We start from the raw sequence: 22,976 nt of genomic DNA on the forward strand, positions 1-22,976 counted from the left end.
CTGCTACCTCAGGTAATCGAATGCAAGATGGGGAAGTGTAAATAGTGGGAGTAAAGTACTCCCTCAGGAGTTTGGGTTGTTCTTCAGCCATCTTAAGAGGTGGGGATGATCCTAATGTTTTGATCTTAGCTCGAATGTTCCTAAGGGTTCGTTCTATTTCAGGGTCAAAAGGTAATAGGTTTTGTACTCTAGAACGACTACCGTGCATACACTAGTACTCGATCAATCAAGCATGCAATAAAAGAGAAAAGCATATCAATCCTAGTCTTTGTCCTAAAATCACTAGACAGCTCCTAACTGGTTTGAAGAGGGCACCTAAGCCTCCAATCCGGTCTAATGAACCGAGTTGACCAGGTAAGCTCCCAGGTAAGTGGAGGGGTCACGATGCGTTCGCAAAGGTCCCACTTAAAACCCACTTGCCTCGAACAGATGAACTGTCTCCCTTATAGGGACAAAGCTTGCCTAGACATCAACTAAGCCACAGAGCGAAATTGGTGCAACTTTCGGTGATCTTCGTCCTATTGAGCTCGAATGTCCCTAGGAGCCAATGTCTAATTGATTTTAATTGAAGTGACACTATGTGAGATTGAGTTCACCTAAGTTGGGCAAGAGTCCGGTGATGAAATCCGGCTCTTATCTTGTTGGGGTGATTGCCCTTACTATGTGCAGATTGATTTGTGTATGTGTATCAGGCATGCATTCACAATTTTGCTATAATTAAAATCAAACAATCACCACAAAATTTCAAGCCAATAATTAATTTAAATAAGAAAAGTTTAGAGGTTACCAAAGGAAATTTTCCCAGCAATTTATTTTTTTTTTTAAACCTCTACAGCATTTCTTTTCCAGCAGGTCTCCTTTTGATCATCCCAAATTTTTTCCTCGATTCCTGATCAAATAATATATAAAAAAAATAAATAAAAATTAGTAAGGGAGAAAAAGAAGATAAGAAAAGTAACAATAATAGAAATTTTTTTTTTAAAGAATTTTTTTTTAATTTTTTTAAAAAAAATTTTAATAAGAAAAATAACTATGCTAGCAATCCCCAGCAACGGCGCCAAAAATTGATTGGTTCTTTTCAATTTCAAAAATAAACCACGCAATAGCACATATCCCGTAGGATAGTGATTACGGGTGTCGGTCCACAGGGATTGGAGATAAGTTATTTTTCTTTTAAAAATAAATCACGAAGAAGAATTTGCTAACTTGATTTAACTAAATTAATCTATAAGTACGAATTGAAATTTATCAAAGTAGATGGATCTAGGGTTTCGAATCCACCGCGTAGCATGGCATTAGGGATTGTGTTCTTAATTTTTATCTTTTGGAAAGGCATGCAAATTGGCTACAAGCCTTTTAAAAAAACATAAAGAGTTTTAGGAAAATCCATCTTCGGTATAGAATGAAGTGTCTACCTAAGTATGCTAATCTAGGGTGCAGCACACCTCATCTTCCTAGGCATGGATTATCTTAGACTACTTTAGCAAACACGAATAGTAAATGGCATGCTCAAGGTTTAAACATCATAAGAGAAATATTTCATTGAAGATAAGAATTTAAACAAGCTCCAAAATAATTAAAAAAATAAGAACCACAATGCCCTGATACATTGCTAGGGCTTCATCCAGCCCTAGATTGGATGTTTAGCCAAGCATGGCTTCCGGACGACCTCCCATCTTCAAATGAAATTGAGCACCTCTCATTCTTCCCAAAATATCACAAACTCTTCTCTTTCCTCCCCTCTCTCTTCTTTTTTTATTTCTTTCTCTCGGCTTTCTTCTTCTTCTTCTTCACCGAAACAGAGCCTCTCCCCTGTTTCTTTCTTCTCAACCGCCCTCTCCTCTGCCACCGAACGCCCTCCTCCTTTTATAGTGGATGAATGGCGTCAATGGCGTGGCTGGATCTTGGGAGGGATCCGTGGAGCGTTTGATTGTAATGGCCGGAAATGAAGCCGGCCGCTGGATCGACGGGAGGTGGAGGGAAGAAGATGAGATGGCCGCGGGATCGATGGGAGGTGCTGATGCGGAGTATCTGGATCTCGGAGAAGCCGGGGACTGAGCTGTAGATGAATGCCGAGCTGGGTTTCCAGCGATTGGGAGCCGATCACGGCTTGGTGTTAGGGATGAATCCGGACGGAAAGATGTTGCAGGTGTCCGGGTGCTGTTGAATGATGAATTGGAAGCGTTACGATCAGAAGGAGAGGCGGGGGATCCAGTCGCTGGCTGCACCCCGTGGAACTCGTGCTGGAACGGGCTGATGCGGAGCATTTGATTCCCGACGGTTGGAGCGGCTCGTTGATTGCAGCGGAGAAGTGATCGCCGGCGGAGCATCCGGGAATGAAGACGACGCCATGGCCGGATGCGGAAGATGCACGGCTGATCTCTCTCTTGGATTTGGCACGCGGATGATGGGGGATCGAGTTGTTGTGAGCGAGGCGGGATCACGGGAAGGTTTGGCAGCGGGAGGAAGAAGATAAACAGTGGAATCTATTTATATATATATATATATTTATTTATTTATTTATTTATGTTTTTATTTATTTATTTTTTATATATATATATTTTTTTTTGTGCACTGTTCATATGAACAGTGTTTTCACGGGACACTGTTCATATGAACAGTGAATACATTGCTTCTTCCCGAAATTATCATTATTTTTATTTTTATTTTTATTTTTATTTTTTTTGTTTTAAATTATAAATTTTATATGAAGGCACGCAAGGAATTGACTTTGGGTTTGAGGTGGATCATGATTGTTGATTTGCTTGAACTTGTTCTTGAGCCCAATGACATTTAATTCTTACTAAACCGCTTCAGATTGAACTCAACCAGATCAGACTGTGACTTAATAAAAGGGTTAATCAAATATTTTTCCATACAATCTAACCAGGACCAAAGCCCATTTAATTATACCCTTAGCTTGATTACAACTCCATCAGGTTAATAAATCGGATCAACACAATCTCCTCCTTATATGTTTTCCTGTAGTTTTCATGGAAGATTGCAACCAAGAGAGAGATAAGGCCAGAGTCTGATTTAAGAAAATAATTATTTACTTCTTACTATATTTTAAATTTATTATTCAATTTTATGGTAAAATACGTATTTATCAGTTAAGAACATTGATAAGTTATAAATTATTCCGCACTTATCAGTTGTGAGCTTGTAAAACAATCGAACTGTAATCGGTGGGATTATAGTGAATTCCCAAGAGGACGTTTGGGGAGTGGATGTAGGTGCTTGGGGTGCCCCGAACCACTATACATGCTTGTATTTGTAGTATATTTCTTGTGCATTTTGGTTTACTTTCATGCTTGCATAATGTAGTTGCTCTAGCTTAATTCTTCACTGTTTACTTGTAACTGCCTGGAGCTTAAGTAAGATAACACCTTATCATTTCGCTGCATTCAATTCAAAGTTAATTTGGGAACATATTTTTTTAGAAAACTCAATTCATCCCCCCTTTTGGGTTGTCACCTTGGGCAACAATTTCTATTACAATTTAAATATTTTAATTCATTTATTTTCAATTTTTGATACATATTTTATTACATTTTTAATGATGGACAGGAGAGAGTGAGGACGAGATGGGGTGCCACTCGAGCAAAAAATGTGCGGTAGCTTCATGAGGGTGAGAAGATTGTCATCTGATGTAATGAACTGGGGCGGCCCATCAAGAAAGCTGGAAACATTTTAGCAAGTTTTCTAGGATCGGTTGCACGAAAAGGTCAATTGTGTCCGCTCAACTTTGTTAAATAGAATGATATGCTTTCTTCATATAAGGTTGAGCTTCTTAGAGTTGTACGGGTAAGAATTTAATTTGATATTGTATATTAATTTGCTTGCTATCATGATTATAATTTTTTATTTAACATTGTTATGACATTCATTACTTTGGTGTAGAGTAAGTTTGTTCTCCCTCTAGAGAGCCATAACTGGCTGCTAAAGTCCCTCAACTGCAAATGGAAAGAACATAAGATTGGAGACAAACTATAAGAGTGAGGGTATGATAAAGGAGGAGATTGCTCGTAATTGTCCTCCTGATATATACTCTCATCAGTGGAGGGAGCTTGTTCACTACAGGTTGTGTATACTCTCTCAATACCTTATATTATATTTATTACTAATATAGATTGCAAATATATACATCAAATATATTACATTGTTTACTTTTTTTGGCAGACATATTTCGATATTGGTAGAGCTGCTTGAGAATCTTAGGCGGTTCCTCACACATCAGGCTCAAAGAATTATGCGAGGTATAAAGATGAATTCGTATGTTTCTTTGAAACTCTGATGTATTTCAAACTACTCAAAATATGTATGAATTCATATTTCAAACTATGTATCATGTATCGTGTACCATGTATCATGATACTTATGAGTTTTATTAGAACTCTTTGGCTTCTTTAATTCAAATTGAAACTTTAATCTTCATATTGAACTATGTATTATGTACTATATATTATGTATCATATATCATGTATCATATAATATGTATCATGAATCATATAATGTGTATCATGAACCATGTATCTTCTATCATATATCACATATCATGCATTATGTATCATATACCATATACTTTTTATTGTAGATGGAAGAGCATAGGAGGGAGCTTGGTGAGGTGAAGTTCTACAGGATGACTCACCCCCACCGAGATAGTAGCTTTGTCCAGGAGGAGTCAAGAGAGATAGTTGTATATATAGATAATCGATTTGTGCAATGATTTGTAGTTTAATTTTTCAAACATTAATATTTGACTTTTTTTTCTTCTAAAATATAGGACAGGGCTACATCCCTTATTGCAAAGCGTGTCTAGTGAGACCACTCGCATCGAAGAAGAGGTATTTGCCGAATTGATGGGACTAGAGTGTTATGGTTGAGAAAGGGGTTATGGCATTAGAGTTATCCCTACTCAGTTGTTTGCAGTGAGCAGATATACCCCGGATGCCAGACATAGTAGTAGCATTGTAGAGATTTGTAGTCTAAAGGTAGCAATAGCGGAGATGAGGTAGAGCCATTGGACAAAGATGGAGGAGATGAGGCAGAGACATCAAATAGAGATACAATTTTTGATGGCTCAACTTGACTAGATTGCATCTTTGTTGCATAGGTTTGTCCCTCCTTAGATAAATAACTACATCTAATTGAATATTTTACATAATTATCATGTATTTTTCTATTAGCTTAATGATTTATAATAATTTCTAATTTTTGTATTCTTCACTTCTAAAGTTTCTATCTTTTCGTTGTAGGTTCGTGATACTCATAGAGATGATGATGATGATACCATCGACCCCTGATAGCTCTTAGACTATTTGTTTAGGAGTTTTATGTGTACATTTTTTATGTTTTCCGAAGAATATTGTAAATATAATTGTTGCCCAGAAGACAACCCAAGAGGGGGGGGGGGGATGAATTGGGTCCTTAAAAAAAATAAGCAACTCAAATTTTACTAAGGAAAGCTTTCTAGATTTTAAGCAGAAGCAACTAAAGTAGTTATAGAAAAGTTGTAAAGAAAGGAAGAATAATAAACCACAACACAAACACACAAGATTTATAGTGGTTCGGAGCTAACACTTGCTCCTACGTCCACTCCCCAAACTCACTTGGGAGTTCACTACAATTCTCCGATTACAACCTGGTTGTTTTGAGTTCACAACCCAACTCGTTGTTTTTTCTTGGATCACAACGAACCCAGTTGGTTTTTCCTAGATTACCAACTAGAACCAAACTCCAACCAAACTTTGTTGAACACAGTCCAATTCACAGGCTTGGACAATGCCTTAACCCCTTGATTCAATTTCCTAGTTGAATCAAGTTACAAAATATGAAAAGATTGTTTTAAACAAGTACAAGCTTCTTTACATGAGCAAATATAACAATTTAAATAATAGGAGTAAAGGAATGAAGTCCTATAAACAAGGATCGCTGCCGGAAGAACTTTGGCTTCTTCTTTACTTGACCCTCTTTTGATTGCACAAAAGGTTGAGGATCACTGAGGCAGTATTAATTGGAGAGGAAGCTTTGCAATTCACTCAAGATGCTTTTCTTCTCTCTTTTGCTTTGAATGGCTCTTGAATGCTCTTTTAAAGTCTTTCTCTTAAATGCTCTTTATGATCACTAAGTTTCTTTTTTGAAAAACTATTAAACACCCCTTCTTATTGTCTTCTACCAGAGAAATAGCCGTTAGGGGGTAAAATATAGCCGTTCTGCCACTTTTGGAAGTTATGACAAACTAGCCGTTGGAGTGCCAGCAGATTTGGAGATGTCCCGACCATTCTGTGAGTCAGCTCGTCTCAGGTTGGAGACGTCTCGAGTCTGTCTGGAGTCGAATCAAGATCGGACTCTTCAGAATTGAATTTTTGTTAATCCTGTGGGAGACGACTCGTGTAAGTTGGAAGTCGGCTCGCGCACGGCTTCTTCAAATTTCAACTTCTATTCTTTCGAAAGACGGCTCGCAACAGTCCGGAGTCGGCTCATGCTCTGCCTCATTAAAACTGAGTCTCTGCTTTCATCTGCGGGAGACAACTAGCACTCTGTAGGAGTCGGCTTGCGCACAGCTTGCAAAACATACTCTTCTATCTTTTCTTTGAAGGTGACGGCTTGCACTCTGAAGAAGGCATCTCGCATTCTGACCAGAGAAAAGAGCTAAACTGTTCTTCACTGTGGGAGATGGCTCATGCTCTGCTAGAGATGTCTCGTGCACTGGCACATTGAGACAGTCTTCTATCTTTCTGCAAGAGTCGACTCTCCTTAGGCATAAGTTGGCTCGAGGGTGTGCCAGACCACTTTCTAAGTGCCGAAGACGTCTCGTCCACTGTGGGAGACGTCTCATGGACTGTCCAAGTGTAAATAAGGTTCAAACTAAATGTTTAACTCATCTTAATTCTTGTGAACCTTCTTCTAATGGATTTCTCTTAAGTTTTTATGTATTTTCTCCTAAAACACTCACTTAAATTCATTAGTACCATAAGAAATATACTCATGTGTTTTGGGCTCATCAAAATCAAATAGGGGGTCAACAATCTTTTTCCTTTTGATGATGACAAAATACTGAGTATATGCAAGTAAATTTACACATACAAAGTATTAAGTCAAAACTAATAGATATCAAAAAAATTTGGATAGAATATACATGACTGAAATTATGCATTCGATTTATGAAAGGTGTACTCAATAAGCTTTTAAGCTTTAAACTCCTCATTTCATTTGGAATTGTACAAACATTTTTAAGCTTTATCCTTCAATTGTTTTGCTTTTACTTAAGATTTGTGTATACTTTGTTTGTCTTGCTTTTACTTAAGATTGGAGTATACTTTGCTTGTTTTGCTTTTACTTAAGATTGGAGTATACTTTGCTTGTATTTTGCTTTTACTTAAGATTGGAGTATACTTTGCTTGTTTTGCTTTTACTTAAGATTGGAGTATTTACTTTGCTATACTCTTCCCTTTAGTAATTTACAAGTACTTCTCCCCTTTTTTGTCATTAGCAAAAGGTGAGTTAGAAAACACATAAGGGAGAAATTTTCATTCAACTAAAGCAAAGAAGATACACAATAATTGCATTGCAAAAAAAATTACTATCATTTTATTGCATCAAAAAGTTGATTACATCAATGATTACAAAAGTGAGTACATATCACTAAATACATCAAATACATTGGCATATATCAAAAATTCATTACAAGATACATTAAAATACATCATAAGTCAGAATGCTCAGAGTCTGAATCTAAGTCTGATGGAAGCTCAATAATGTAAGGGTCACTGGTGAATCCTAAGCCATGAGAAGGTGGCACAGATCTAGAGGTGGAAGGCTGTGCAGAAGTCCTTCTAGACTAAGTAGGTCCACCATGCTGTTGCTCCATCCGCCTGATCAAGCGCTCCAAGGAGGATAAGATGTTCAGGAAGTGGCATCCTTGGATCAAGCAAAAATCATGCAGGGATGTCTCAAACTGAGCAGTTGACATCTCAATCCTCCTCCTGAGGGAGGCAACCTCTCAAGCAAAAGTAGATATATCTGCGAGGCCCGAGACCTCCACAACCGAAAGCCGCTTGCAATCGTCGCCAGCTCGTCCATCAGGGGTTGAAGCTGCCGAGGTAAACTGCGCTCCAAAGTCAACAAACGGTGAGATAGCTCATCAATTGAGGATGTCAGTCTGGACAGCTTCTCACGACTCACTCCACTGGACTGGCCTTGGGAGGCCATCTCATCAGCCAACATGGAGGCTAACCTCCGCAGCTGGTCGTCCGTCAGACTGAGTGGGGTGGACTGATCAGTAGAAGAAGGGGCAGGATGAGCAGGTCTGGGAGAAGGTAGTCTGGGTGAAGATGGCTCAGAAAAAGATATAGGAAGATTAGTAGTGGGTGCATTAGTAGGAGGAGAAGAAGGTGGGGCTCTTGTAGGTGTAGTCTCCTCTACATAGTTAGATTTCTTGACCCACTGGCCATCTACCTTATGAAAGCCCATCCTCTGAAGGGTTTCTCATTGTAATAATCATTGTGCCTTAGAGGTCAGGAGGGCTCATCCTCGAATATGGGAACACTAAACTCCATAAAAATGAGTGTAAAGACCATCCCATAAGGCAAACTGGCCTTAGACTTGGTTGCTGCTTTTCCTATATAAGAAATCATCATTCTAGGTAAATTAAGAGGAAGACCCTCTACAACACAGTGCATTACTACCAAGTCTCTCCTAGATATAAAGTCAAAACAACCACTCTTGGAAAAGAGGACCCTACCAACAATACTAAGAGGTAGTCTCATCTCTACTAATAGTTGATTGGCAAAGACTTCTTCTAAAGGATTGACAATGTTCCTACCTAAAATGGCTCTAAGAGATCCCTCTCTATCGGAACGGGTAGTGGAGGCTGATCCTTCCCTAGGGAGATTCAACAAGTCAGCTAGAAACTCCTTGGTTAGGGTTATCCTAATGTCTCTAACAGTGCCAGCTAAACCTCCTGCTCCCCCACCTATAGAAATGAAAAAATTCTCTCATCAAACTAGGGTAAGTAGGTAAATCTAAAGAACACAAGTACTCCCACCCTAAGGCTTTTATCTTCTCTCCTAGGGTAAACCCTTCTCGCGTAAGGAAGTGGAAATCCACTTTCCTTCTTGTGGTAACCGTTCTACCCTGCGAGAGATTGAAATGGTGGGCCTTAGGGGAGGATGAACAGTTGACTCTTTCTGAGTCAGCTCATTCCTCGCCTTCATCCTCCGTTCTGAACCACTTGACACAAGAGGACATTTTCCACAGGACGTGGATGTCCTTCTCGATGCCATTAGGGGGAAATCAAGGGAAAGGAAGAGAGAAAAAGGTCAATGGAGGAACCTTGAGCATGGAAGAAAGGTTTATAGGGCTATAGAAGTGGAAAGAAGAGAGAGAGGAGATGACTTGGCTAGGTTAAAAAGCCGTCGTCCCGACCTCGAGACATCTCGCCTATCTGCGCGAGACGACTCGAACACGAGTCGACTCAAATTTTACTCAAGCCGGCTCAAGCCCTGTCTCGCCCAAAGATATTCAATTTTATTGTTCCAAAAAGAGTCTAGGTGATATCAAATGAAAAGATTTGTCAAAAAAAAAGCTCAAATCAAATTGAATTTCAAGATAAGAAGAGAAAAAATAATAAGAGTAAGAAAATTATATTGGAAAGGATCAAATACTACTAAATCTCTTCTAAGACTACAAAATCTATCCTCACTCAAGGATTTGGTAAAGATATCAGCTAATTGTCTATCAGTACAAACAAACTCAAGCATTATATCATCATTCAGTATATGATTTCTTATGAAATAATGTCTTATCTCAATGTGCTTAGCTCTAGAATGTTGTATAGAATTTTTAGTTAAGTTTATAGCACTAGTATTATCACATTTTATGAGAATTTTAGATTGCTTAATGCCATAATCCTCTAGTTGCTGCTTAATCTATAGAATCTATGCACAGCAACTTCCGGCCGTAATGTATTCGGCTTCCGCCGTAGACAGTGCAATAGAATTTTGCTTTTTGCTAAACCATGAAATTAAGTTTTCGCTGAAAATTTGATATGTACCACTAGTGCTTTTTCTATCTAATTTACATCCAGCAAAGTCAGCATCAGTGTACCCAATTAAGTTTATGTTTGATTCTTTTGAGTACCATAAGCCTACATTATTTGTTCCAATTAAATATCTAAATATTCTTTTAACAACAAGTAAATGTGATTCTTTAGGATTGGACTGATATCTAGCACACATATAAACACTAAACATGATATTATGTCTACTAATAGTAAGGTAAAGAAGTGATCCAATCATACCTCTGTTAAGCTTTTGATCAACATTCATATCTGATTCATCTTTATCTAATTTGCATGAGGAGCTCATGGACGTGCCAATTGATTTGTTGATCTCCATCCTAAACTTCTTAAGCATTTTCTTGATGTACTTTGTTTGGTTGATGAAGATCCTTTTCTTTAGTTGTTTGATTTGAAGTCCAAGAAAAAAGTTCAGTTCACACATCATGTTCATCTCAAATTCTTCCTACATTAGTTTAGCAAAATCTTGACAAAGATTATTGTTAGTAGTACCAAATATAATGTCATCTACATAGATCTGTACTATTAACAAGTCTTTATCTTTTTTTTTTCAAAAACAATTTTGTTTCTACATATCCTGTAGTAAAATCATGTTCCAAAAAAATTTTACTAAGTCTTTCATACCAAGCTCTTGGGGCTTGCTTTAAACCATAAAGTGGTTCAATTTGAAAACATGATCAGGATATATATGGCTTTCAAAATTTGGAGGTTGTTCTACATATACCTCCTCAGTTATATATCCATTTCAAAATGTACTTTTAACAACCATTTGAAATAATTTGAAATTCATAAAGCATGCAAATGCAAGTAATAGTCTAATAGCTTCAAGTCTAGCTACATGTGCAAAAGTTTCATCAAAATTAATTTCTTCTTCTTGATTATATCCTTTTCCAACAAGTCTAGCCTTGTTTCTTACAACTATACCATTTTCATCTAATTTATTTTTAAATACCCATTTTGTTCCTATGACTGACTTGTCTTTTGGTCTTTCGATTAAGTCTGAAACATTATTTTTTGTAAATTGATTTAATTCCTCTTGTGTGGCATTGATCCAATTTACATCATTTTCAGCTTCTTCTATAGTTTTAGGTTCAATTTGTGAAACAAAAGCTAAATGATTCCTTAAATTTCTAAGAGACGCTCTTGTTCCTACCTGTTGAGATGGATTACTAATGATTAACTCTTTAAGGTGACCATATGCATACCTCCAAGCCTTTGGTAGATCATGATCTGCTATTTCTTCATGGTTTTCTTGATTTTCTTCAGGTTTCTATAATTCTTCTTCATGGATGTTCACTCTTTCCATCTTGTCTTCAAGAATACCTGTATCATCATCAGAAGCAACTTCCTTGTTAGAGGAAGTACTATTAGATTCATCAAAGATAACATGAATAGATTCTTCAACAACAAGAGTTTTCTTGTTGAAGACTCTATATGCTTTGCTAGATAAAGAGTATCCCAAAAAGATACCTTCATTTGACTTGGCATCAAACTTACCAAGGTTGTCTTTGCCATTATTATGAATGAAACATTCACCACCAAAAACATGAAAATAACTTAAATTTGGTTTTCTATTCTTTCAAAGTTTATAAGGTGTTTTCTTTAAGATTGGTCTCATCAAAACTCTATTTAAGATGTAACATGCTGTGTTTACAACTTCAGCCCAAAAATACTTTGGGAGGTTGCTTTCACACAACATGGTATTGTTAGAAGTATGCCTTAGAAGCCAATGTGGCTGACGCATATTTGTAATCTTTGTAATCAATAAATAAGACTGGGCAATTTATTTTTCATTCATGTTTGTATCTGTCCATTAATCGTCCAAGAAATTAATAGATGATGACACATATTCTCAAGGAGTTGAGAATTTGAGGCATGTGTCATTAGGGATTAATTTTTAAATGCTCCTGATCGATGGATCCATCACGAGGGACGGTGATCGATCCGCGGAGATTAGTGCACATATCACTTAGTCAGATGGACGAGTCTCGAGTCCACAGTGTAGAGACACTGGAGTGATTATGCGAGTACTTGTTAGAGAACAAGGTACTGAGCGTGACCAAAGAAAGTAGTCACATGGATGTCTATCCACTCGTCAATGACTACTTATGCTGCAGTTGTATGCCTGGTCCTTTGACCTGCGATGCCTCAGCTATTCACTGTGAGGTTTCTGTAGTTTGATGAGCATGTGAACTTGGGCTCTAGCCATTCGGATCCTTGTAGTGCGGATTGGCTGCAATAGGTTCATTTTGGAATAGGGTTGCATCTAGATGGGATCTATCGACCTTGATAGATTAGGAGTGATCCTATGTGATTTATGAGACTGAGTTCGATAAATTTTTGGCCAGGTATTTTGGAAAAAAAGTTTTCCATATCTCGAACTGGAAGTCGAATAAATTTGACATATGACGGACGATGGGGTTTGACGAGATATCCATAACCTCCGTCACGTTGAAATCCATGATAGAGGGACTGTATCATACGCTAACATTACCAAGAGGTTCAGATATTCCATTCTGCTAGGTTGCCACCACATACCGCTAGGTATCACTAGTGGATTGTGAGACTCGAAGGCATTCACTAGGTGATCAGTGAACCCTAAGAGTAGAACTGAAATTGTTTCAGTCCACTGAAAGGAGTTTCAGTGATATTGGGATGGAGATCTCAATATGTTTTACTACCTGTCAGAATAGAACCTACGGGGTCACACACATAGAGGATTTAATTAGTCAGACTATCATAATTGTGATTTGAAATCACAATATAAATCAATCATCAATATGATTGGTAATTGAATTAACCCACTAAGTGTTAGTGAGTTAATGAAAGAAAAATTAAGTAGAATTGATTGCAATTGGATTGCAATTGGGCTATTTAAATGAGCCAAATTAAATTGGGTTCGACCCAAATTGATTTGGGTTCATGATTGGGTCAATTGGATTAAACCAGAATTTGTGCGGATTTTAAAGTTTACATGTCGTCGTAGGATGAATATGACTTAAGTCGTGTTCACACTATGCGAACTTTAAAGTCCACATGGCGTCGTTGGATGCATGCTCCCAATTAATTATTCAAATGTGATTAGGAGTTAGCCTAAGTTCTAATTTGATTAGGAATTAGGCTTATCTTGGAAATTGATCAAGACCTAATGTGATTAGGACTTGATCATGGCGCCATGAATGGGTTCAAACCTAATTGGATTAGGTTCTAATCTCTAGATCCAATGACACTTGTCATGCATTGATTTGATGGCACCTTGGGCATATGGATTGGACACTTGGCATTAATCCAAGGGTGGGTTATTTTGAGAAGTTTGTTGATGCAAAAATAAAATTGTTCCCCCAAGTGCAGGAGAATCGTACAAGTAGTAAAATCTCGGGAGTCCGAGGTCGAATCCTCAGGGAACGAAATATATTTAAGATTATTTAATATAATTTTAGATTAATTAATTCAATAAATATGTGGATTAAGATGATGTTTTGAAGTTTAGAGAAACTAATTAATAGATTAAGTTCGATAATAAAGAGATGGTTAGGGATCCGGAATCCCCCTTGACAATAATACATTCAAGATATAAACTCTACGGTTTCTGATTTAAAAGTTCAAATGTAGGATAGATCTAATCATGGAATATATTGTTTGAATACACGAACTCAATTTCTAAGCATTCGTCGTGCCGGTTATGTCTACGACAAATCAAATAATAAAGTAATCCATGCATCAATAGATATAAACCATTAAAGAACTATCTACAACATAGGCAAGCAAGAAATCAAAACATATCAAAAGATCTAAATTGAATAGAACAATAGTTTAGAGTTTACTCCAAGAAAGTAACAAGTCAAGGGTTCTCCCATCACCCTAGACCAAAGGATTAGCCGGCCATCAATATGAAAGTCTCCCCTGTTCCTGTTCCCCTTTTTTTTTTCTTTTTATTTTCGGAAACAGGGCCTCCCCTGTTGCTCTCCTCCTCTATTTTTTTCTTTGTTTTCAAATGAGAGCTCCTTATATCTCCCAGTGGACCCCCTGATCACACGGGATGCTCCTCTCGTGTTGGCTGCCGAGTATCCCGGACGCGGAGAGGCTCAACCAAGATTGGAGAGGCAAAAGAAGCAGGCGGACGCATGTGACACGGGCTCGGCTGAAGCACGAATGGACGTGTGGACTGCGAGGAAGATGCTGGGGCTGGATTGTTAGGGATCCGAGAGGAGCTGGAACGTGGAAGCTTTGGAATGCATCACGGGATTTGCAGTGAACGCGGACGAGATCTGATCGCGAACGGAAGGATGAACGCGTGGATCCGGAAGAATCAGATGCGGGAAGGCTTCATGGACGGCTGGGCTTTGCTCGTGTGGACGCTGGCGATGTTGTGATGCTTGGAGATGATGTGGCTAGAAGAAGCTGGATCGTTGGAGATCCGAGAGGAGTCAGGATGCGGACGATTAGATCATGGATCCTAGGAGGCGGGCGGATCGGAAGGAGGCACGGACGGATCGCTGGAAGGCTGATCGCATGAGGCCGCTAAGATGCTCTGTGAACGTGGAAGCTTGGAACGCGTGGGATCTAGTAGAAGGGCCTTGGATGCATGGGAGATGAACCGTGGATGGCTGGGAAGCTCTAGGATGCAGGTGCGGAAGCTTGAACGCGGACGGATGCGGATGAGATGCTTCATGGGATGCTGAACGGATGGCTTGATCGTTGGAACTGGGACGCGTGGACTGCGAGGAAGACGAAAGCCGCGGACGTGAACAGATGCTGAGATACGGGATGCTGAGAACTCGGCTGAACACGTGGACTCGGAATGGATTGGGAGAAGCTGGATTGTTGGAGATCTGAGAGGAGCTGGAGCGTGGAAACTTTGCGGGAGGAGCGGACTTGGATGGAAGTTGGGAGCAGGGCTTTGGAATCGTGTGACGGGCTCGGCTGAAGATGCTTGCAGACGGCTGCACTGGATGAGGTCGGGGCGCAGGGAGAAGGCTGGACAGCGAGTTGCTCGCGGAGGCTTGAATCTAGGTTCTGTTGGGATGACGGCTGGGATGCCTCCCGCACACGTGGAATAGATGCTGGCTTGTAGATGCTTGGGCTTGCAGAAAAATAAAGCTGCGATGAAGTGGACCGCTAAACTTGACCTCCTTTTAGTGTGCAACTGGGGTCGACCCATGCGGTTGGCTGATTACCTACAGTGATGCATCTTTTTGAACCCAATGTGTATTTTAGCTTTGATTTCCAATCACCTGCACCCCACAAAAATATAATATTAATACAGCACTTCTATAATTATTTGTTAGCAATAATACTAATTTAAGTAGTATGTAGATCGCACTTTTGTGCTCTCATCATTTGTCTCCTACTCCTGATAGACTTTGGAAAAAAGCCCTAAACCCATTCTATTTAAAGGACCCATGAAGGCATATGAGGCATGGAATTCTCCTCTTCCCTCCACGCCTCCTCCCTTTTCCCTTCTTTCTTTCTCATGGCAGCAAGGTGAAAGTGTTCTTCTTCCTCCAAGCATTGGAAAGAAAAGAAGAAGAAGAAGCAAAGGAAGAGATCAAATCACGCCAAGGAAGAAGGTGTTCTTCCTCACGTCAGCCCCTTCTTCCTCTTCTCGTTCTCCATGGCAGAAAGGGGTGTTCTTCATCCTCTTCTTCCACGATTGCAAGGTGAGGAAGATCCACGAGCAAATCTACCTCCTTCTCTCCCTTAATTGTGAGCAAGGTTGAAGAAGAAAGCATTCTCCTTCAAAGAGATATGTTGCAGATTTTCTTCCAATATTATGATAGTCATTAGAGGTCTTTGTAAGGAGCTAGCACTCTGGTAAGACCCTATCTCAGATGATTAGATCCTCGTGTGGATACCTGTAAAGGCCAGACACGGTGCGGCTTAACCAGAAACCTAGAAAAATCATCAGGCTGCGGTGTTCTACACCTACAGAATTTTTGAAAACGAGATCTTCAAATCTATAACTTTTGATTTTTAGTTCGGTTTTATGAATCTTAATCAACATTCTTCAGATCCTAATCTTCCCTCCCTAATGAGTTCAAAGATCTTCTGGATTTGGATTCAGAAATTTTTTTTGAATTCTACGATCCGAGGCATGTTCATACGATGAACGACGTCCCTTTCGAATTCCGCTATGAACGTCGCATCGAACGGGGTGTATCTCAGCAGTGGTATCGGAGCCTATGGTTCTATAGAGCATGATTAGGACTTAAAGATTGATTACCACATTTTTAATCTGATTTTTAAAAGAATTATGCTTGCTGAATTTTCTGCGTGCTGAAATTTCAGGTTGCTGAAATTTTCAGCATGCAGATTTTTATTTTTGCATTGATCTTGCAAATTGTTTTAGAATTGCAATTAGATTACAATATTTAAAATCAATTAACGCATGATCTGAAATTCATAGAAAGCATAATAGATTAAAAATTACAGATCTGAAAAATTATATATGAGATGCATGTGGTAATCATAATGTTCATACTTGTTTAAGATTATGTTTAAAACAATGTATGCATGAGATGTATGTATTAGTTAAACAAAATTTATTTGTATGAGATTTAGATAAAATCCTTAAATAATAAGATATTTACATAAGATGTAAACTGAAACAATTATGTCATTTACATAAGATGTAATCATATAATATATGAAAAGGTTTCATAATTACATAGGATGTAAACTTGAACCAATGTGACATTTCATAAGATGTAAATCGAATGACATATGGTATGGTGTAGATGGTTACATTAGATGTAAATCCCAAGAGATCTAAAATCTTTCTAAATCAATCGAGAGTGAACAATACATTGAGTTAGCCATATTTGATTAATTGATCTAATTGGTGTCTACGAAAGCTCAAAGGTGGTTACTTAATTAGGACCTTACTCTCTGAGTAAAGGGAGCCTCCCACCTGCTTACATGGCCAATTGATCGATTACCTTTTATGAAAAGCTCAAAGTTGGAATCACTAAGATTTGATTACCTAATATTAAATCGATTGGTCTTCCACCATAGTAGAGTTGCTAAAATCTTTTCGACGTTGATTAGTCTCGGCTGGATATAGTGGGCTAGTTGCATCGGGGAATTGGACCTTTCTATTGACATGAGATGTTATGAGGTAAAGATGGGGTTGGTCTCCAATAACTGTTAGGTGAGGACCCAATCACAGTTTTATTTTTCGGGATATACGTGTGGGTCTGACTTAACCAAGGAACGGATCCAATAATTGTTAGGTGAGGTCCTTATGACTTGGAGACCAAGTTAGCTTAATTTACTTATGAAGCATTGTACCAGAGTTGTACACTCATCGTCTATGTATCTCTAATAACTATTTGGTGAGGTGATATATAGATTGGTGGGACCGCAGCATCCCACTCGAAATCCTAATTCGCAGGTTTCCGTATCTTTACCAGGGAAGTGTGAGAGATCCAAGAAATAGTGGAAGGATTTGATCCAATTTTGTTGTAAAAGTTACTAAAACAAATTAATGTCAAATACAAATTTTTAATTAGAATCTTTACTCTCTGCAGATGTTAATGGCTTCCAACGCGATAGCTCGAATCTTAGATAACAATAGTTTGACCGGACCAAGTTACAAAGATTGGCTCCGCAACTTGAAGATTGTCTTGAGTTGCGAAAAGATAGCTTATGTTTTTGACCATGAACTCTCGGTGTTACCAGTCCGTGCAACAATGAGTAGCGTGAGACGCATGCAAAATGGTTGGACGACAACAATAAGGTTAGGTGCTACATTATGGCATCCATGTCTAACGAATTGCAATGCTAGCATGAGAGCATGAAGACTGCTAAGGACATACTTGATCACCTATAAGAGTTGTATAGTGAACAGAGTCGCACAGCGAGGTTTGAAGTGTCTAAGCGGCTCTTCAAAGTCAAGATGCGCGATGGGCAGTCCATCCATGAACATGGTTTGACCATGATCAAGGATCTTGAGGAGCTTGAGAAACTTGGTATGACCATGCACAAGGATTTGCAAACGGATTTGATCCTACAATCGTTGCCATCTTCATATGAGTACCATATGAATAAAATTGAATGCACCAAACTTGAATTATTGAGTATGTTGGTGACAACTGAGGGAGTGATAGTCAATTTTAAAGACCACACAATAGCACGTATCTGATAGGATAGTGATTATGGATATTGATCCACAAGAATTGGGGTACGATTGTTTTTGTAAAAATATGTGAAAAGAAGAGTTTGTGAAGACTATTGAACTAAGCAATTTAATAAGAGATGCAACTAAAAATGATATGAATAAAAAAACCTAGGGCAAGAAATTCACCACTAACATAGGAACAAAGATTAATTGTATTTTAATTCGTTCTTTGGATTAAAATGCAAACTGGCTACAAGCCTTATAAGCATTCAATTAAAAGTTCACAAAAATAATTTTAGGAAAACCCATCTTCAGTTGGCATGAGATGTCTATCCTAAACTAATGTGGCAGGACACCGCATCTTTTCTAAGCATGGATTATCTCATACTTACTTAGTGATCATGAAGAATAATTGTATAAACATCATATTTAAAAACACAGAAATTAAATACTGTTGCCTAGAGGTGTAGCCCAAGAGGGTGGATGAATTGGGTCTTTTAAAATTAAAGTGTGAAGAATATGAGTTACCGTTATCTTTCAGCAGCTTGTAGATTTAGCAGCGGAAATAAGATTGCACAAAATAGCTAAGATGATGAAAGCAAATAGAAATATGCAGTAGAGGAAGAGATAAATCACTGATAGTCCCTAGACTCTACCACAAGTGCATGGGTCATGACAAGTAGAATAGGGCAAAAAGAGTATCGTTTCCACAAGGAGGCGATTCAAGTACCAATTTATAAATTTCCTATATTATTTAGACAACCCCAAATTGATGTGACTGACTACAATTTCTTGACCTGAAAAATCAAATGTGAAAGGTTCCTAGGGCTTGGATTTCATCAATTGAATTCCTTCAATGAATTTAAATCTGATTGTTAATATTCTGCTAATTACGATGACCGAATCCCTTTTTTTTATGTGATATCCTCTTTCAAGGTATAACACCTATACCTATATTAATCCTATGTCTACTTTCGTGATCATAGAAATTAATATAAATTCATTATGATCTGTGAAATTCTTGATTGTAGGTCACAAGGGTGTGCATTTATTTCTAAACTACACCACTAATGTTTGATAAATTCACCAACTAATATCGAACTTCAACTTTCGTTACTTCATTCAACATCTTAAGCATGCAATTCATGGCCAGTAAATTGCAAGAATGAAAACCGAAATCATCAAATTGCAATTAACAAAAGATATTCAATACAACCATACTCAATTCATATCAAAAATTCAATGACTACGTCCTAACCCTAGGATAAGAAAACTAGCAAATCATAACTAATAAATCAATCCAATTATTTCTCAAACATAAATTCGCATTCAACATTCTTAATAACAATTCAGCAAATAAAAAAATAAAAATATATATATATATAAGAGAAAGGAAAAGAACTCTGTATTTGCAAAAATCCTCCATTCCGTTCTTTCTCCCAGAATTCCAGCTTTTTCTTCCTCTCGAAATATCTAGCTTTTCCTCCTCTCGGAATTTCAGATTCTCTGCTTCTTTTTTTTTTTATCTGCTTCTCCTCCTCTTCGTATCTGCTAGCTCTCCTCCTCTTTTTCGGAATTTCCTTTTTTTGAATTTTAAAACAGATTTCCTCCCTATCTGCTAGCTGAAATCCCGAAATTCTAGGCTGATTTTTAGACTCGACTCCCAGCTGGATTTAGAGCACCAAAACGATATACTTTGGAGTTGGACCCTTCACGAAAGTTTTAGATATAGTTCTCAGCTTTCCAACGCATCTGGGTTTGCATTATTCTGACTTATATAACTCCAGATACAAGCTGAAAACCGAAACAGGGTCTGGGCCGCAGTAAAATTCTGGACAGATTCGGACTTCTCCATTTCGGCTAAGTTTTGGACTTTAAAACGGCAGAACTTGGTTTTGTGATCTTCATAAAAGTTTTAGGTCTCTATCTTATCTTTCCAGAAAGCTAAACAACATCTGAAACGGAGGTCTGTAGCTCCAGTTAGAACCTAAAAACCGAACAGTATTCTGGGTTGACTAGACCAGCCCAATTTCAACCAATTCAATAATTAAACACCTGCAAAATACCAAGAATTTTCAAGAATTAAATAAATATAAAAGACACCTAAATTTTAGACAAATGAGCTAAGAACATACAAAACACTCTAAAACAAAATAATTAAGACTAAGAAAATGTGTGAAATAAATTTCCACGTCAAATACCCCCAAACTTGAATGTTTGCTTGTCCTCAAGCAAAAGAAAAACCATAAAAACAAAGGACAATAACCATAGTCAGGCTCAACTCATCACACCCAAAGGACCTATCATGCAAACATCAAATCTTCAACTTAGTACATAAACAATAGCAAATAAAGGAAAACTAAGCATACTCACATTCTCTAGATCAAATATCCATATATAATTCCAAACTCAATCATATTTATCATGCGACCAACACAATTGAATCATGTAACAACTCAACCTGCAATCACCCCTTCTCACTACTACAAACAAGGTAGCAAACTAGAGAGTTTTTTTTTTTTTTTTTTTTTGACCAATTATTCTTTGTCTTTAAGTTGTCACTTGCCTTTTGACGCGAATACAAGCATTTGTGATGGATGCACCCGGTTACTCAACAAGTCACACACTTAAAGTGCTTTTGCATACTCATATTTCAAGTTGCCGTTTGACGTAAAAGTAAACATTGGTGATGAATACCCCTAGTTACTAAGCAACTCAAAACATTGGAGTAGATAGAACTTGGTACACATTTATTTATTCGACTGTCTAATCATTATCACTCTATTTACTTAAACCCTGTTTAGGACTAGATCAAAGGGGATAATCACAAGAAAAGCATCACACTCATCTTTTATGCATAATCACACAACTCATACAACTTTGCAAGGAAAGATGTACTTCAATAATCCCAAAGGAAAACAAATATGCTTACTCTTGCTTTATAAGATATTGCCTATCCTAAATCAAAATTCAATGCTTAAACACAATAAAGAACCCAAAAGTGTAATGTTGATCCTAGATAAGTCTCACACAAGTGCAAATGCATGTTCATTTCTCCTAATCTTTCACATAAAAATTTGGTTTGGAAGACATGGATATGATCACCAATTAACTTGCATGAAAGTGAACAAACTAGAATTTCGAAAAAATTTTCTTTCTTAAACAAACATAACCTGTACCAACATTCAGCATAATCAAATATCCACTCCCCCAAACATAATTTTCACATTGTCCTCAATGTGAAAGCAAAGAAAAATGGAAGACTAATACTCCCCTTTTAGCAAGGCTGAACACAATGAATGTCCGACTGAATTGAACACGAACTAGCTTTTTGCTTGATTTTTCTGCACCTACACAACACAACCAAAAAGAAAGGAGTAACAACAATAATTATTCAAAGACTTAAATAAAAACAACAATTAAAACATATAACAAAAGACAAAAGAAAGGATTTTTTTTTTATTTTTTTGTTTTTTTTTTTTGGTTGGGTTGCCTCCCAAGAAGCGCTTGTTTACAGTCATTAGCTTGACTTCCACACCATCAACCATTGGTAGGATTCTTCAAAGAGTAAATCACTCCTTTAGGAACCACATTACTAGCAAGATAAGGCTTCAAACGCTGCCCATTAACCTTGAATGCACCAGTGACCTCACTACGCACCTCAACAGCACCATATGGATACACTTTCGTTACCGTGAATGGGCCAGACTACCTAGAACGAAGCTTGCCTGGAAATAACTTAAGTCTTGAGTTCAAGAGTAATACTTGCTGCCCAATTTCGAAGTTTCTAATCTGAAGATGTTTGTCATGCCAATGCTTTGTCTTTTCCTTGTAAATCCGAGTATTTTCATAAGCATCCAACCTAAACTCCTCCAACTCACTCAACTGTAACAATCTCTTTTCTCCCGCAGCTTTCAAATCTATGTTCAACTCCTTGATTGCCCAATAGGCCCTGTGTTCCAATTCCACTGGTAAGTGACAAGACTTTCCAAAGACAAGTCTGTAAGGAGACATACCCAAAGGTGTCTTGAAAGCTGTCCTATAGGCCCAAAGTGCATCATCTAACTTATTTGCCCAATCCTTTCTTGAACTGCTCACAGTTTTCTCCAAAATTTGCTTCAATTCCCTATTTGCAGGTTCCACTTGCCCATTTGTTTGGGGATGATAGGCAAGTGCCACCTTATGAGTAACCCCATATTTCTTCAACAAAGCCTCAAATGACCGATTACAAAAATGGGAGCCTTCATCACTAATAATAGCTCTCGGCACACCAAATCTTGAAAAAATATTTTTCTTCACAAATCTCATCACCACTCGAGAGTCATTAGTCTGAGTTGCAGTAGCTTCAACCCATTTAGACACATAATCCACTGCTACCAGAATGTACTGATTATTGAAGGAAGAAGGAAATGGGCCCATGAAATCAATTCTCCATAAATCAAACAGTTCAACCTCCAGGATATTGGTCAAGGGCATCTCATTCTTTTTTGAAATGTTGCCAACCCTCTGACATCTATCACACATGCTCAACATACTGTCTAGTATCTTGATACATGGTCGGCCAGTAAAAACCAGATTGCCATACCTTTGCAACTGTCTTAGAGGTACTGAAATGTCCACCACACTCCAAGGAATGGCATTGGTCAAGTATATCCTGCATTTCATCTTGGGGCACACATCTTCTAATCATCCCATCTGCACAGTGTTTATAGAGTAGCGGTTCTTCCCAAAAATAATGCTTCACATCCCACAAAAACTTTTTCTTCTGATGATAGC

This window comes from Phoenix dactylifera, chromosome 10 (assembly GCF_051530095.1).
Source record: "Phoenix dactylifera cultivar Ajwa chromosome 10, Ajwa_hap1_PhDact_Kaust_v1.1, whole genome shotgun sequence".
Taxonomy (NCBI): domain Eukaryota; kingdom Viridiplantae; phylum Streptophyta; class Magnoliopsida; order Arecales; family Arecaceae; genus Phoenix; species Phoenix dactylifera.